The sequence below is a fragment of the Notamacropus eugenii genome, chromosome 2, assembly GCF_028372415.1.
Source record: "Notamacropus eugenii isolate mMacEug1 chromosome 2, mMacEug1.pri_v2, whole genome shotgun sequence".
NCBI lineage: Eukaryota > Metazoa > Chordata > Mammalia > Diprotodontia > Macropodidae > Notamacropus > Notamacropus eugenii.
The window spans coordinates 349,875,600-349,893,299 of NC_092873.1; the positions used below are offsets into that span (position 1 = coordinate 349,875,600).

Consider the following 17,700-nt stretch of genomic DNA (forward strand, 5'->3'; position numbering starts at 1 on the left):
TCCCAGTTCAACCTCCAACCTATCTCACTCATCCCAAAGTCCTCCAAGCCATCTACACTATTTGCTTCTCATTATTTGGCTAAAAGCCCTTCTCTCTTCTCCTACTCTTTCTAAATAACCTTCTGTCTCGGAAACTACTCTAGGATGAGGATGGGAAGGTGGGGGGCAGTGCAAGCAGGGGCAAAAGTATAGAGGATGCCATGAACTAAAATGTTTCAGGGGCAGTCATCCAAGGAGGGACGTAAGAAGCTAAGAATGAAATTCTGAAACCATAAAGAGAAACAATCCCATGGGGAGAAAAAAATGGGATTTGTCTGAAGAGATTATGTGGACGTACAGGGAACTTCTCAACCAACTTAAATTTAAGAAAAATGTACAGAATATGAAAGCAAAGCCAAATAACAGGATGCATACAGGAGCACAGCACAGTGCTTTAAAAATAATGCTTGGAATGTCACATCTCAAAATGATTTGAGACCAGGGAGGGAAGCTGGGAACAAAGAATAGCTTTTTAAAAAGTCAAATTGGAGAGAAAACAAGAATCTAGAAGAGATAGGAGCTTTGCTTGGAGTAGATGGGATGATACATGACAACAAAGAAAAGACAAAGATGCTTCTTTCTTACCTTGTTTCTATCTTCTCTGCAAATGAGAATGAACTTCATACACTGGAAATGACAGAACAAGAAGGACTAACAGGGGTGTGATGCCTAAGGTAAGTAAGGAGATAGGAAGAGAACACTGAGATTCCCTTGACGAATTCAAGTCACCAGGCCCAGATGAATGACATCCTCAGGACCTGAAAGAACTGGCTGATGGGACTGCTGAACCAGGGTCAATGACACTGGAAAGATCACGGAAAACAGGAAAAGTACCACTAGGTTTTAGAAGGGCAAATGTTGCTCCAATTTTTGGAAGAAGGGAAGAGAACAGTGCCTGAAAAATATAGGCCAGTGAGCTAGACTTTGATTTCAGGAAAATTCTAGCACAGATCATGAAAAAGATGGTAGGCAAAAATCTAGAAGGAAAATGGTGATTACAAAGAGCTAGTTTAGTTTCATGAAGAACAGGTCGTGTTGTACATGGTTTCACAACTACACCCTATATCAGACCACTTACTGCCTCAGGGAGGGGAGAAAAGAAATTGGAACTCAAAATTTTGAAAACTCAACAAATATAAAAAATTGTTTTTACATGTAATGGGGGGATTAGATAGATAAATAGATAGATAGATACAAAAAGAACAGGTCATGTAAGACTAACCTTTTCATTTTTTGACAGGATTACAAATTAGCAGATGAGAGGAAATGCTACAACTATAGTTTACCTAGATTTAATAAAGCACTTGATAAGGTACAGTATCACATACTACTCTTGTGGAGAAGAATATGGATTAGATGATAATGCAATCAGACAGATGCCGTACTGGTAAGATGGCCTCAAAGAGTAGTTGCTAAAGGTTTGATATTGGTATAGCAAGAGGTCTCCAGTGGAGAACCCCAGGGATCTGCACTTGGCTTTGGGATATTTAACATTTTTATCAATGACTTAAGATAAAAGCAGATATGCTATGCTCCTCAAATTTGAGACAGCCCAAAGCTGGGAGATCACTGGATGACAAGATCCAACATGACCTCCCCAAGTTAGAGCTTTGGGGCTGAATCTAATACGACAAAATGTAGTCTTGCACTTGAGTACAAAATAATCAACTTCACAAGTATAAGATGAGAGAAATGAGGTTAAACAGTTGTTCTGAAAGGATCTCGGAGTTTTTGTGGACTGCAAGCTATGAGTCAGCAGTGTTATATAGAAGCCAAAAAATGATCTTGGGTTGTGTTAAGAAGAGTATAGCTCTTATTTATTTTCAAATTTTATATATATTTTTTCAATTAGCAAAAACCAGTCCTTTCTCTTTCTCACCTTAGTTCCCCCTTTCCCCACAATGAGAACAAAAGAAAAACAAAACCTGTTATAATCATGTATACTTAAGCAAAATAAGTCCAAGTTCAAAAAATAGATATGTCTCATTCTGCACTGAGTCCTTCACCTCTCCATTAGGAGATAAGTGGCTTGTTTTATCATGAGTCCTCTGAAATTGTGGTTGGTCGTTTAAACTGATCAGAGCTCCTAATTCTTTCAAAGTTGTTAGCTTTTAGCATATTGTTGTCATCATATAAATTGTTCTCCTGGTTCTGTTCATGTCAACTCGCATCAATCCATACAAAGCTTCCCAGGTTTCTCTAAAACCATCTCCATCATTTCTTACGCAGCAACTTATACACCATAATTCTGTCACATGCATGCACCATAATTTGTTCAGCCATTCTCCAATTTATGGAAATCGCCCAGTCTCTCATTCTTTGCCTCCTCAGAAAGAGGTACACATAATTTTGGGCACCTTTAGTTTGTTTTGCTTAAGACTAACCCCTCTCTTAATCTACCCTCCAATTCTCCCTTCTCTCCATTCCCTATTTCCCTGATCAGTAAAGTGAGACTTCTGCATCCAACTCTGTTTATTCTGCCCTCCTTTAAGGAGTTTAAATGAGAGTGAAGTTCAAGTTGCAGCCTCTCTACCCCAATTCCTCTTCACCCCAAATCCTCTAATTATATGAGATGATTTTTCCAAATCTTCCTTCCATTTTTCCCACTTTCTTCCATTCAGTTTTCAAGAAAATCAAGACATAATAGAACCATTCCCAGGTCTTATCTAATTAAACTCCCTCTATGACCCCTAATGATAACAGGGTTCTGAGGAGACATATATATGATCCCTCCATATTAGAATGTAAGTTATTTATTGTTGGTTAGTCCTTTATCATTGTTCATTTGTGTGTATCTTTTCATGTTTCTTTTAACTCCTGTGTTTGGACTTCAAAATATCTACAAGTTCTGGTATTTTCATCAGGAATACATGGAAGTCTATTTCACTAACGATCCATTTTTTCCTCCTCTGAGATTATACTCAGTTTTTCTGGGTAAGTCACTCTTGGTTGTTGGCCTATATCCTTTGTGTTCTGGAATATCACATTCAAATCTCTACGTTCCTTTAGTAGTGGCAACTACTAAATCATATGTAATCTAGACCATGGCTCCTCCTCCTCCTTGAATTTTTACTTTTTGGCTATTTGCAGCAAATTTTCTTTAACTCTGGAAGCTCTGGACTTTGCTATGATGTTCCTGGGAATTTTCAGTTTGAAGTTTCTTTCAGGAGATCATTAGTGGTTTCTTTCTATTTCTACTATGTCTTCTGGTTCTAAGAAATCTGGGCAATTTTCTTTTGAGATTTCTTGAAATATGATTTCTAGGCTTTTTTTTTTTTTGATCAGGGCATTCTGGTAGCCAATGATACATTTTTTTCTCCTCAACCTGTTTTCCAGGTCAGTTATGACTTGTTATGACATGAGATGCCTCACATTTTCCTAATAATTAAAGCTGCCTCAAAGTGGGCTTCCTTGAAAGATGGTGGGTTCCCTTCCTTGGAAGTCTTCAAGCACAAATTGGTGGTATATTATAGGGGGATTCCTTTCATGCACTAAATAGTGCATGCACTAAATAGATGATGAAGTCCCTTTCACTGTGAGCCAGAACATTTTCCCTCTTTTTTAATGAGTTCAGCACCTCACAGTTTCCCTCTCACTCTCATACTACAAGACTTAAGCATATATGTTGAAGCTCCAGCAAATACTCCAACCTCCAGGTTCTTCAATCTACTCTGCTCCCATGACCTCCTTCTCCACTCTACCTCAGGGAAATAGAGATGGTCATATCCTTGATCTTGCAATTATGCCTAAGTTTTCTCCACCTATGATCAACAACACTGAACTTCTTTTATTGGATCATAATCTCCTATCATTCTATTTCTTTCCCTGCCTTTAATTCCCAAACCTATAGAATCCTTAGTATTTTGCCAGGCCATTACCCCTGCTCTGCCAACACATTCTTCCCAATCTTAGCTTCTCAGTGAAACAATTCAATTCTACAAAGTCCTCTACTCTCAAATTTTGTTAATTTGTTCAACTGCCGAATCCCAACCCTGGATTATTCCCACCACCCACCTTCTACATTCTTATTCACATACCAAGCTGGAGGAAGTCTCAGAGTCTTACTAACTGGGTCCACTACAAATTTATGTTTTCTGATCTCAGCTGGGCTTTCACTGCAGCAAGGCAATCCTTTTACTCAACTCGTAACTGATTCTCTAGCCTTCTTTTCACAGCAGCCATTTCAAACCTTCTCTTCTATTCTTAAGCCTTCAACACTAGGCCTTCTCCCTACCCTCTTAGCTAACTGCTAAGAACTCTCTTTCTTTACCTCAACTGAAAGGGAAAGAAAGGAAGCTCTTCTCACAATGTATCCTTGAGCCCATCCCTTCCCATTTTATCTATCAGACTGCCTTCATTATCATCTCCTTCTCTCTAACCTTCAATCTCTATCTAATGGTTCCTTCCCTGCTGCCTACAAACAAGTCCAAGTTTCCTCAATCCTTAAAAACAAAACACTTCACTATCATCCTATATATTTCCTTCCTTTTTCAGTCAAACTCCTTGAAAAAGCTGTCTATAACTGCTATCCCCACTTCCCTCCCTCAATTCTTATCAACCCCCATCTTGCTTCTGACTTCACTCAACAGAAACTGCTTTACCCAAAATTACCAATAATCTCAATCACCAAATTTTAATGGTATCTTCTCAGTTTTTATCATCTTAAAAGCACTGCAAGCTGGCAGAGTGATTGGTAATTGCTATCTCTCTCCCCTTTTTGACCCTGATGAGCCCAGATAATATCTCCCTGGGAAAAATCCTGGAACAGTGGGAGCAGCTGAAGGGGTAAACAGACTCTTGGCCTGTGAGGCTAGGAAGATTGTTAAGGAGGATCTGTCTTGCTGTGGCTGAAGAGGACCAGTGCAGGATCAGAGCTGTCCCAGACAGCCCCACCTCAACAAACTGGGAGATGATCCTGAGCCCTAAGGAGGTGAAGCCAACAACTGCCAACACCAGGACCCCAAGTGTGCCTCAGCACCCCAGGGGAATTGGATAGACACTAGTGCAAACAGGATCACCAACTGCTGAGCTTACCTATGCTCTACCTCAGCAGAGGAGACCTCCTGTGCCAGACCACCCCTTCCCCATACTTAACAAGTTAGCTCCAGGGTAACTTCAGGGAAACCCAAAAAGATCTCACCTGGCCTCTGCTTTCCAACATCAGCCAGCTTAGCACCAGGTGAGTTGCAGCATTTTAGCTTTTAGCTTGAAAGAACCAGAGGCCACAACACAGAAAGCCTCAAGTTTTAGGCACAAAAACTGTGGCACAGAGCCCCCAGTACCCCAGACACAGAGATCTACTTTAAAAGCCAGGAAAATGGTGATTATCATGAGTAAGAAGCAAAGCAAAAAAGAAAGGACCATAGAATCTTTCTATGGGGACAAGGACCAAAACACAAATACCAAAGAGGTCAGCATTGAGATTGTACTGCCATCTGAAACAAGAAGGGAATATGAACTGGTCTGAAACACAAAGAGTCTTCTTGGAAGAGCTCAGGAAGGATTTTAAAAGCCAAATTAGAGAAATAGAAGAAAAACTGACCAATGACTTTAAAAATATGAAAAAAGAAATCACAGAAGAATTTAAAAGGACAATTGGACAAATAGAAAAGGAAGTACAAAACCTATCTGAAGAAAATAACCCCTTAAAAGGAACAATTGGACACATGGAAAAGGAGATGCAAAAGTTAAGTCAAGAAAACAATTTGATAAAAATTAGAATTGGACAAGTAGAAGCTAATGAATCTATGAGATATCAAGAATCAGTCAAATAGAATCTAAAGAATGAAAAAATAGAAGAAAATGTAAAATATCTAATTGGAAAAACAACTGACCTGGAAAACACATCCAGGAGAGAAAAATCTAAGGATCATTGGTCTACCAGAAAGCCATGATGAAAAAAGAGCCTGGACAATATCATCCAAGAAATCATCAAGGAAAACTGCCCAGAAGTCCTAGACCCAGAAGGCAAAACAGTCATCAAAAGAATGCAGCATTCATTCCCTGAAAGGAACCCCAAACTAAAAACACCAAGGAATATCGTTGCCAAATTTCAGAACTATCAAGTAAAGGAGAAAATACTGCAGGCAGCCAGAAAAAAACAATTCAAATATTGAGGAGCTACAGCCAGTATCACACAGGACTTTGCAGAATATGATATTCTTAAAAGCACTTCCTCCTGTAGCACTAGATACAGTTAACCACCTCATTTCCTCCTGGATACTTTCTCTTTTCTCTCTCTTTTTTTTTTGGTGGTCTCCTCCTAACTATAAGACTAGAAAATTCTGTTAATCTGACATCCATATTATGCCTGCTAACTGTGGGTGTATCCCAAGGTTCTGCCCTGGACCTCCTCTTTTCTCTCTACTTTATCTCATTTGGTGACTTTATTAATAACTAAGCATTCAATTACCACCTTTATGCAGACGACTCATCAATCTATATATTCAGCTCTGGTGTCTCTCATGAACACCAGTCCTACACCACAAATGGCCTCTTGGATATTTCCAACAAGATGTCCCATACACATCTCAAATTCAACATGTCTAAAGCAAGAACTCAGTATCTTTCCCCTCAAACTTACCCCTCTAACTGAACTTCCCTGTTCCTACTAAGGGTAGCATTGCCCTTCCATTCTTGCAGTTTCATGCCCTCAGTATTATCCTCCACATATTAATCTTGTTTCAATCAACCTCTTGTATATGTACTCTCCTCTCCAACTAACAATCACACTCACCATTCAGGCCCTTATTACATCTCACCTTGTTACAAAATTGCAGTAGCTTCCTATTTGGTCTCCCTATGCCAGCATATCCTGCACACTGCACCAAAGTCCTTTTCCTAAAGTACAGGTACAACCATGTCACTATTGCAATAAACTCCAGTTACTCCCTATTGCCTCTAGGATCAAACATAAACTCCCGTTTTGACATTTCAATGGCTTCACCACCTAACCACTTCCTACTTTTTCATTCTTAAGCATTATTTTCCTCCCAGTTCCATACCACGTGCCCCCTCCTTTCTGTCCCTCCTCCTCAGAATGACTCCTGTTCCTCATTTCTGCCCCTCTTCAAATCCTTGGTTTCTTTCTAGAATCAACTCAAATATTACCTTCTCACAACATCTTTTCTGGCTCCCCTGCTGCTAATTTAATCCCACCCAAAACTGCCTTATATCTGTTTTACATGTATTATATACATACCTGTCATCTCCCTCATTCTAATGTAAGTCCTTTAAGGGCAGGGGCTGTTTTTAACTTTGTCTTTGTGTGCCTATGGCTTAATACAGTGTCTGAAATACTATAGAGACTTCATAAATGCTTCTTGACTGACTGATTTGCAAAATCTCATGGAGTGAGAGAAATGATTATTTCTATTTATTGATTCTCTCCATTTATTGAATTAGGACCAAGGTTTTTCCTTTTTCTACTTCCTCATTCAAAAATCAGTGGGTTATTCAGGCAGCCTTTGAAGTACCCTTTCCTGAGAAGGAAAACAGATCTGTTCAAAAGGTAAAGAAATTTTAGTTTAGGTGAATTGATGGATTTTGACCCATTGTGTTTTACTCAACCAGATCGAGGAAAATATGAACTCGCCCTTTTGTTTAGATTACCCTAGATGGGTGATATGGGTATAGATAAGTCTCTTTGACCAAGACTGAGTGATCAGAGTCATGTCTCCCCCAGCTTCTCATTAGAATAAGCCTACCTCTCATTATAATATTCATCCATCTCATTTATTATTAACCAATCAGTTGATTGCCACCTTCAGGAATACCCACTCTTCCAAGAGCATATAAGTATTAAGTGAGTTTCAAAAAAGGTCTTTGGCAATCAAGAGTATCACTGACCCTTTATTAATTATATGCTAGCATGATTAATAAAATGATTAAGTATTCAGAAATTATGTCTCTTGAACTTTTTATATGTCACAGTAGGAGGACAGAAAAAGATTAAAAGCAATATTGCTTCAAAAAACAATGAGAAGTATTGAAGGGGAAAATGTTCATGAGACACTCCCAGCAAGAGCTTGAGCCTACTCTCTGAGAACTAGTCTCCTGAAGTATGGAAAGACTCATCATTCTTACACTGGCCACTGGTGATGAATTCTTTGAAATTTCTTTGTTTCTATGAAACAAAGAAAAATACAAAATGTCCCCAAGTCCTAGAACCCTAGATAATTTCAACAGAAATACCAAAGAAGCCCCTTTCATTTCTGCAATGACAGTGGCAAAGGAGTAGAAAAGTGTACTATGAATCAAAGTTCTTAAACCATCTAGAAACTAACTTATCTGCTGGTCCTCTAAATGGGAGATCTTTGTCCAATGGCAACAAACGGACAAACTAACGGAAAGTGAATCAAGTCAACTTGATGTTCTCATTATAATCATAACCAAAAGACAGAAGGAAGTTGCAACTAAATGGAAAGATGGCTCACAGATTCTCATTGCAAAGAAAAATGAAGAAGCTGGAGTTAAGTTTTATTGAGAGTTCAAAGGCAACAAGAAACACCCTTCTTGTTCATCTCATGCAGTGCTCATGCTAAGTGTTTGTACAAAGACAATTAGGAAATTAATTGCAAAGTATGTACCAACACCTGTTTCAGAGGATGAACAGGTAAAGAAATCTTAGGAAAAACATTCTGAAGACCTTCAAATAAAATTAACATATTCTTTGATCCCAAATGACTTCAACACAAAAGTGGGAATAAGTGACAATGGCCAACCCCACCCCCCTGCAAAAAAAAAAAAAGTAAGGAATAAAGACAGAGAAGACAAAGACTTATAGACTACACAAAAACTCACACCTGTAGAACATGAAAATTCTGAGAAAATAATTAGAAAACACTGGACATGCAGTGGTCATACCACAAAAATTAAGCTAGTTATCTTTCAACCACAGAAAACAACTTATCCCTGATGTAGAAGTCACTTTTGAATCAGTTTTATAGTCAGACCACTGATTTGGTAGAGCTAAGATCAAAATTAGTATAAAGCTAGAAAAATAAATACAAAAGATATGGCATACAACTAAAACAACTCCAAACTGGCTGATTAAAAGTTACTGATAATGAAAATATAGATCAGAGGTTAATGGAACTTCTGACAACCATATTTCATGTAGTTCCTAGGTTTATCTTGGCAAGTATACTCCCATGTATTTTTCTGGGGGAGGAACAATTGGGGTTAAATTACTTGCCCAGGGTTACCTAGCTAGCAAGTGTCTGAGGCCAGATTTGAACTCAGGTCCTTCTGACTCCAGGGCCAATGCTCTACCCACTGTGCCAACAAGCTGCCCCCTGACAACGGTATTTCAATATAACTGGCTTCCTTTGTAATCCTGTGTATTTGATTCTATAAAGTTAAAAATATTCTCAGAAGAGGTTCACAGGCTTTATCAGAATGCCAAAATGGGGGACCATGACACTAAAAAAGTTAAGAATTCCTGACACATATATATTCCACAAAAATCATTCATAAGTTTAGCTGATGCATATCAATTGCCATCATATCCCAAGGAGGTCAAAGACAGAAAGGTCCTATGTGACAAAATATTAATAACAGCATTTATTGTAACAGCAAAGAACTGAAAACAAAGTAGACACTTATTGATTAGGGCATAGTTAAATAACTGTTGTAGATGAAGACAACGGAATATTACCTTGACATTAAAAAAGATAAATATGAAGAGTTCAGAGATGCATAGAACTTATGTAAACTGATGCAAAGTGAAGTAATCAGAGCCAAAAAAACAATATATACAATTATTACAACGTAAATTGTAAATGAAAATAATAAATCCAACAAAACTGAGTGATTATACTGTGTAAAGCTAGTTATACTGACCAAAGCTTGGTCTCAGGAAGGGAAGAGAAAATACACTTTGCTCCTTTCTTTGATGGCATGGAAGGATAAGAGTAGGGAAGATACACTATCAGATTTCACTGATGTCTTGGTTAGTTTTGCTAAACTGCTTTTTCTCCCATCTTTCTTTTTTATTCTCTGTTACAAGGAAGTTTCCTGGGTAGGGGGAAGAGGATGGACATATTCCAAAATGGTAGCATAAAAACCACAGATACCAATAATTTTTTTTCTAAAAAGTAAATCAATTGCCTTAACAAAAAGATAAAAAGAACCTAAATCAGCAAAGACTTGAAATTATTTGCCAAGCAGAAAGATACTGAAACTAAGGGAAATACCAGGGAAATACTAGTTTAGAATAAAAATTTATTTGTAAACTCTTAAGTGGAAGAACAGCACACATCAGAAAGAAGCAGAAGATAGTAAAACTAAATAAAGTTTGGTGAGAGAATTAAGTTAGCAAAGTCATCTCAAGGGTACTGAATGAAAGATAACACTGGAAGGAGAACAACACTAGGTGATGGAAAAGATCTGCAAGGATTTTTATAATGGAGACAAAGCCACTGACAGAGAAAAGGCAGCAACTCACCTAAGCTGTCCTTGAAACCCCTCCAAACACCTTTAGATAATGCCATAAAACAATTCCTGAAGTGGCAGAACCCACAAAAGGCCAGGGTGAAATAAATTTCCAGCCAAAGATAATTTAGAAAGTTGGCAGGAAAGGTCTATCATACCTGGGTGAGAACGGAGAATAGTCCAGTGCAGGCTGCATCAGTGCAGGCCAGATACCAGCAAATCAGGAGCAGGCCTTGGGAGCCACTGAATCAGCAGTGGCAACAGCTGCTTCCAGAGCTCTTGACCCAGAGATGTTCCAGGGGCTGAACAACTGATTGGAAGAAGATTACAGCAATCTCTTTTGCTGGAACTAGGGGCAGGACTCTGTTGTTTTGCCCACACTCAGATCAGGGTAGCAGTCCTGGCAGGCAGTCCCAGGGAAAGGAGGAGTACTAGCACACACTAGCTTGCAACCACAATGGAGCAGGGACCCTCATCACAGTCCCAGGGCAGAAAAGTGTTTGTGGTCACTCCAGACCAGAACATAAGCCAGGAGAATGGTAAATGCACCTCTCCTTAGATCATACCACCTTGGAAGAACTGAAAACTTGAGATCCCTTGAAGTACCTCTGAAAACAGTTGTGCAAAACCCCTGAAGCTTAGAACAGTGCACCCTCCACCCAGGAAGCAGAGCCCCACTTTCACAAGGAGTTAAAACTCAAGAAATAGGCTGTAAAAATGAGCAAACAACAAAAAAAGAAAACTCTGACCACAGAAAGTTATTATGATGGACAAGGAAGATCAAAACACACACTCAGAAGCATATAATAAAATCAAAGTTCCAACATCCAAATATGAATTGGTCTCGGGCCATGGAAGAGCTCAAAAAGGATTTTGAAAATCATTGAGAGGAGGAAGAAAAATTGAGAAGAGAAATGAGAGTGATGCAAGAAAATTTTGAAAAAAGAATCAACAACTTGGTAAAAGGGACCCAAAAAATTATCGAAGAAAATAACACCTTAAAAAACACACTAGTCCAAATGGCAAAAGAGGTACAAAAAGCCAATGAGGGGAAGAAATGCTCTGAAAAGCAGAATTGGCCAAAAACGGAAAAAAGAGGCACAAAAATTCACTAAAGAAAAAATTCCTTAAAAAGTAGAAGTGAACAATAAGAAACAATAAAAAACAGAAGAATGAAAAAAATTAAAAACAACGTGAAATCTTGCTGCAAAATGAGCTGACCTAGAAAATACAATCAATAGAGATCATTTAAAAATTAATGGACTACCTGAAAGCCATGATCAAAAAAAAAAAAAAGAGCCTAGACATCATCTTTTTAGAAATTATAAAGGAAAACTGCCCTGAAATTCTAAAACCTGAGGCTAAAATGGAAATTGAAAGGATCCACCGATCACTTCCTGAAAGTGATACCAAAATGAAAACTCCCAGGAATATGACAGCCAAATTGCAGAGCTCCCAGGTCAAACAAAGAACACTGCAAGCAGCCAGAAAGAAACCATTCAAGTATTGGGAAGCCACAGTCAGGATAACACACGATTTAGCAGTTTCTACATTAAAGAATGAGAGAGGGCTTAGAATATGATACTCCAGAGGTCAAAGGAGTTAGGATTACAACCGAGAAATCACCTACTCAGAAAAACTAAATATAATCCTTCAGGGGGAACAATGGACATCGTATGACTTTCAAGAATTCTCGATGAAAAGACTAGAGCTAAATAGACAATCTGACTTAAATATAAGACTCAAGAAAAACATAAAAAGGTAAACAGGAAAGGGAAATCAAAAGAGACTTAATGATGTTAAACTATTTACATTCCTACATAGGAAGATGATATTTGTAACTCATAAAAACTTTCTCATTATTAAGGCAGTTAGAGTGTGTATTTGTGTGTGTATATACATACATATATACATACATATATATATATATATATATATATATATATAAAGAGGGCACAGGTATGAGTTAGAAGGAATGATATCTAAAAAATAAAATTAAGGGATTAGAAAGAGGAATATATTGGAAGAAAGGGAGAAGGTCAGCATAGGGTAAAATTATCTCACATAAGAGAGGCAAGAAAAAGCTTTTATGGTGGAGGGGAAGATGGGGAAGGGTGGGGGGAAATTGAGTGAATTACTATCATCAGAATTGGCTCTAAGAGGGAATAACAAACACACTCAATGGGATATAGAAACCTATCTTACCATACAGGAAAGTAGGAGGGGAAAGGGATGGGGGAGGGGGGGAGGTGTGTGATAGAAGAGAGGGCAGATTGAGGGAGGTGGTAGTCAGAGGTAAAACACTTTTGAGAAGGGACAGGGTGAAAGAAGAGAAAGAATAGAATAAATCAGGTGGGGAGAGGCAAATTAGACGGAGGTAAATAACATTTAGCAATCATAATTGTGAAAAAAATCTTGAAGTAAGTTTCTCTGATAAAGGCATTATTTTTCAAATATGTAGAGAACTGAGCCAAATTTACAAAAAAAGGAACCATTCCCAAATTGATAAATGATCAAGAGATATGAACAATTTTCACATAAAATAATCAAAGCTACCTGAAGCCATATGAAAAGGTGCTCTAATCTGCTATCCAATGGAGGAATGCAAATCGAAACAATTCTGAGGTACTACCTCATACCTATTAGATTGGCTAATAGGACAGAAAAGGAAAATTGACAAATGCTGGGAAGGGATGTGGAAAAAATGAAACATTAATGCATTGTTAGTGGAGTTGTGAATTGATTCAACCATTCTTTGGGGCAGCTAGGTGGTGCAATGGATAGAGCACCAGTCCAGGAGTCAGAAAGACCTGAGTTCAAATCTCACCTCAGACACTTGACACTCACTAGCTGTGTGACCTTGGGCAAGTCACTTAACCCCAACTGCCTCATCCTGGGTTCTCTTCAGTCACCCTGATGAATATCTGGTCACTGGATTCAGATGACTCTGGAGGAGAAGTGAGGCTGGTGACCTGCACAGCCCTCCCTCAATGAAAACAAAATCAAGTGCAAGTCATGTCATCATTTCTCTGATGGCCTGGTCTTCTTTGGCAACGAAGGACAAACACACACACCATTCTTTACAGCAATTTCGAACTATGCCCAAAGGACTACAAAACTGCATACTCTTTGACCAGCAGTGTTACTACTAGGTCTGTATCGAAAAAGAGGAAAAAAAACAAAAGGGAAAAGGACTCATGCGTACAGAAATATTTATAGCAAATACTTTCTGGTGGCACAGAATTGGAACTTGGGAGGATGTCCATCAATTGGGGAATGGCTGAACAAAATGTGCTATGTGATTGTGATGGAGCACTATTGTGCTATAAGAAAGGATGAGCAGGATGCTTTTGGAAAAACCTGGAAAGGGAACCAAGATGGCAGAGTAACAGAATAGGCTTTCTAGAGCACTCCTGCCAAGCCCAGCCAAATACCTATAAAAAATGGATCTAAACAAATTCTGGAGTTGCAGAACCCACAGAACGGTGGAGTGAAGCATATCTCCAGCCCAAGACAGCCTGGAAGGTTGCCAGGAAGTGTCTATCGTGCCATGCTGGGAGCAGAACGCAGTCCAGTGAGGGCCATGAGTGCTCAGAGGAGACTTGAACAGGCCTTGGGGGAGGCTGAATCTCTCGCACTTGTGGTAGTTTCCAGACTTCATGACCCCAAAACACTGAGGATAAATTGGAAGGTCAGTGGGAAAAACCTGTGGGACCAGTGCAGAAGAGTGGAATGGTCCAGCCCCAGCCCTAGGGAGGTAGAGGGGAGAGGGGGCAGAGGAACCCATTCCAGGGGTAGCTGTAACAGCAACAGCAGGGGTAGCTGCAGCCACTGTTTCTGGAGCTCCAGACCCACAGGTTGTGGGGGAATTGAGTGGCTGACAGTACACTCCCACCCCCACTGGAAGCAGGGAACTACCTTGACAAAGAGCTCAAAAGTCAAGTAAATGGCTGGGAAACTGAGCAAAAACTGGAAAAAGAATCAGACTATAGAATTTTACTTTAGTGACAAGGAAGACCAAAGCATACAAAGAGAAGAAAGTCAAAGCTCCACCATCCAAAGCCTGCAAGAAAAATATGAATTGGTCTCAGGCCATGGAAAAGCTCAAAAAGGATCTTGAAAATCAAGTAAGAGAAGTAGAGCGAAAACTGGGAAGAGAAATGAGAGTGATGCAAAAAAATCATGAAAAATGAGTCAACTGCTTACTAAAGGCAATCCAAAAAAATGCTGAAGAAAATAACACTTTAAAAAATAGACTAACCCAAATGGCAAAGGAGATCTAAAAAGCCAATGAGAAGAATGCCCTAGAAAGCAGAACTGGCCAGATGGTAAAGGAGACCCAAAAGCTCACTGAAGAAAATAATTCCTTAAAGATTAAAATGGAGCAGATGAAAGCTAATGATTTTATGGAAACTCAAGAAATTATAAAACAAAATCAAAGGAATGAAAAATAGCAGACAATGTGAAATATCTCATTGGAAATGAGACCTGGAAAATAGATCCAGGAGAGACAATTTAAAAATTATGGGACTACCTGAAAGTTATGATCAAAAAAAGAGCCTAGACATTATCTTTCATGAAATTATCAAGGAAAACTGCCCTGATATTCTAGAACCAGAGGATAAAATAAATATTGAAAGAATCCACCAATCACCTCCTGAAAGAGATCCAAAAAGAAAAACTCGAGGAGCCAAGATGGTGGAGTAAAAAGGTACACATATGCTAGCTCCAAGCCCACAGCCCATAAAATACCTGTAAAGAAGAACTCCCAACAAATTCTGGAGCAGCAGAAGCCACAGAACAACAGAGTGGAAGAGATTTCTGTTCCAGAGGGACCTGAAAAACCGACACCAAAGGTCTGTCGTGCACTAAACCTGGAGCAGAGCCCAGCCCTGCCTTGGCCGAGAGTGGCACCGAGAGGAGTAGATCCCAGCAGGCTTCAGGGACAGAATCTCCAGCAGCCACACAGGTCCCTCCACCCACAAGCAGCAAAGGTCAGTTAGAGAGTCTTTTTGGCTCGCAGAGAGGGGAGCAGGGTGTCTCCATAACTCAGGCCCCCTCAGGAGGAAGCAGCAGAGGCAGCAGCAGACAAGGGCTCCCAAAGCAGGCAGGAGCTCAGATCCATTGTTGAAGGTCTCTGCACAAACCCCCTGAGGGAACTGAGTCCCATGTGGCTGCCCTACCCCCACCTGAGCACCTGAACTTAATCTCACACTGAATAGCAGCCCCGCCCCTGCCAAAAGCCCTGAGGCTGGGAAGCAGCATTTGAATCTCAGACCCCAAGCGCTGGCTGGGCGGATCTGGAGGCGAGGTGGGGGTGGAAAGAAAACTCAGAAGTCAAGCCACTGGCTGGGAAAATGCCCAGAAAAGGGAAAAAAAGTAAGACCATAGAAGGTTACTTTCTTGGTGAACAGATATCTCCTCCCATCCTTTCGGTTGAAGAAGAACAAGGCTTACCATCAGGGAAAGACACAAAAGTCAAGGCTTCTGTATCCCAAACATCCAGAATAAATATTCAATGGGCTCAGGCCATGGAAGAGCTCAAAAAGGATTTTGAAAATCAAGTTAGAGAGGTGGAGGAAAAACTGGGAAGAGAAATGAGAGAGATGCAAGAAAAGCATGAAAAGCAGGTCAACACCTTGCTAAAGGAGACCCAAAAATATGCTTAAGAAAACAACACCTTGAAAAATAGGCTAACTCAAATGGCAAAAGAGGTTCAAAAAGCCAATGAGGAGAAGAATACTTTCAAAAGCAGAATTAGCCAAATGGAAAAGGAGATTCAAAAGCTCACCAAAGAAAATAGTTATTTCAAAATTAGAATGGAACAGATGGAGGCTAATGACTTTATGAAAAACCAAGAAATCACAAAACAAAACCAAAAGAATGAAAAAATGGAAGATAATGTGAAATATCTCATTGGAAAAACAACTCACCTGGAAAATAGATCCAGGAGAGACAATTTAAAAATTATGGGACTACCTGAAAGCCATGATCAAAAAAGGAGCCTAGACATCATCTTTCATGAAATTATCAAGGAAAACTGCCCTGATATTCTAGAACCAGAGGGCAAAATAAATATCGAAAGAATCTACCGATCACCACCTGAAAGAGATCCAAAAAGAGAAACTCCTAGGAACATTGTGGCCAAATTCCAGAGTTCCCTGGTCAAGGAGAAAATATTGTAAGCCGCTAGAAAGAAACAATTCAAGTACTGTGGAAATACAATCAGGATAACACAAGATCTAGCAGCTTCTACATTAAGGGATAGAAGGGTGTGGAATATGATATTCCAGAAGTCAAAGGAACTAGGACTAAAACCAAGAATCACCTACCCAGCAAAACTGAGTATAATACTTCAGGGGAAAAAATGGTCTTTCAATGGAATCAAGGACTTTCAAGCATTCTTGATGAAAAGACCAGAGCTGAAAAGAAAATCTGACTTTCAAACACAAGAATGAAGAGAAGTATGAAAAGGTAAACAGCAAAGAGAAGTCATAAGGGACTTACTAAAGTTGAACTGTTTACATTCCTACATGGAAAGACAATATTTGTAACTCTTGAAACTTTTCAGTATCTGGGTAGTTGGTGGGATCACACACACACACACACACACACACACACACACACACACACAGACAAAGAGCACAGAGTGAATTGAATAGGATGGGATCATATCTTAAAAAAATGAAATTAAGGGGTGAGAGAGAAATATATTGGGAGGAGAAAGGGAGAAATGGAATGGGGCAAATTATCTCTCATAAAAGAGGCAAGCAAAAGACTTTTTAGTGGAGGGAAAAAGAGGGGAGGTGAGAGAAAAACATGAAGTTTACTCTCATCACATTCCACTAAAGGAAGGAATAAAATGCACACTCATTTTGGTATGAAAACCTATCTTACAATACAGCAAAGTGGGGGTGAAGGGGATAAGCAGGGTGGGGGGAATGATGGAAGGGAGGGCAATGGGAGGAGGGAGCAATTTGAAGTCAACACTCTTGGGGAGGGACAGGATCAAAAGAGAGAATAGAAGCAATGGGGGACAGGATAGGATGGAGGGAAATATAGGTAGTCTTACACAACGCGACTACTATAGAAGTCATTTGCAAAACTACACAGATATGTCCTATATTGAATTGCTTGCCTTCCCAAAGGGAATGGGTGGGGAGGGAGGGATGAAGAGAAGTTGGAACTCAAAGTTTTAGGAACAACTGTGGAGTACTGTTCTTGCTA

At 39.5% G+C, this 17,700-nt stretch overlaps 1 protein-coding gene across 1 annotated transcript in view; it reads right to left on the reverse strand.

Moving 5' to 3' along the window:
- Positions 1–17,700, reverse strand: part of HROB (homologous recombination factor with OB-fold) — a 35,566-nt gene that overhangs the window by 5,470 nt on the left and 12,396 nt on the right. The gene's annotated exons all lie outside the window — the stretch shown is intronic.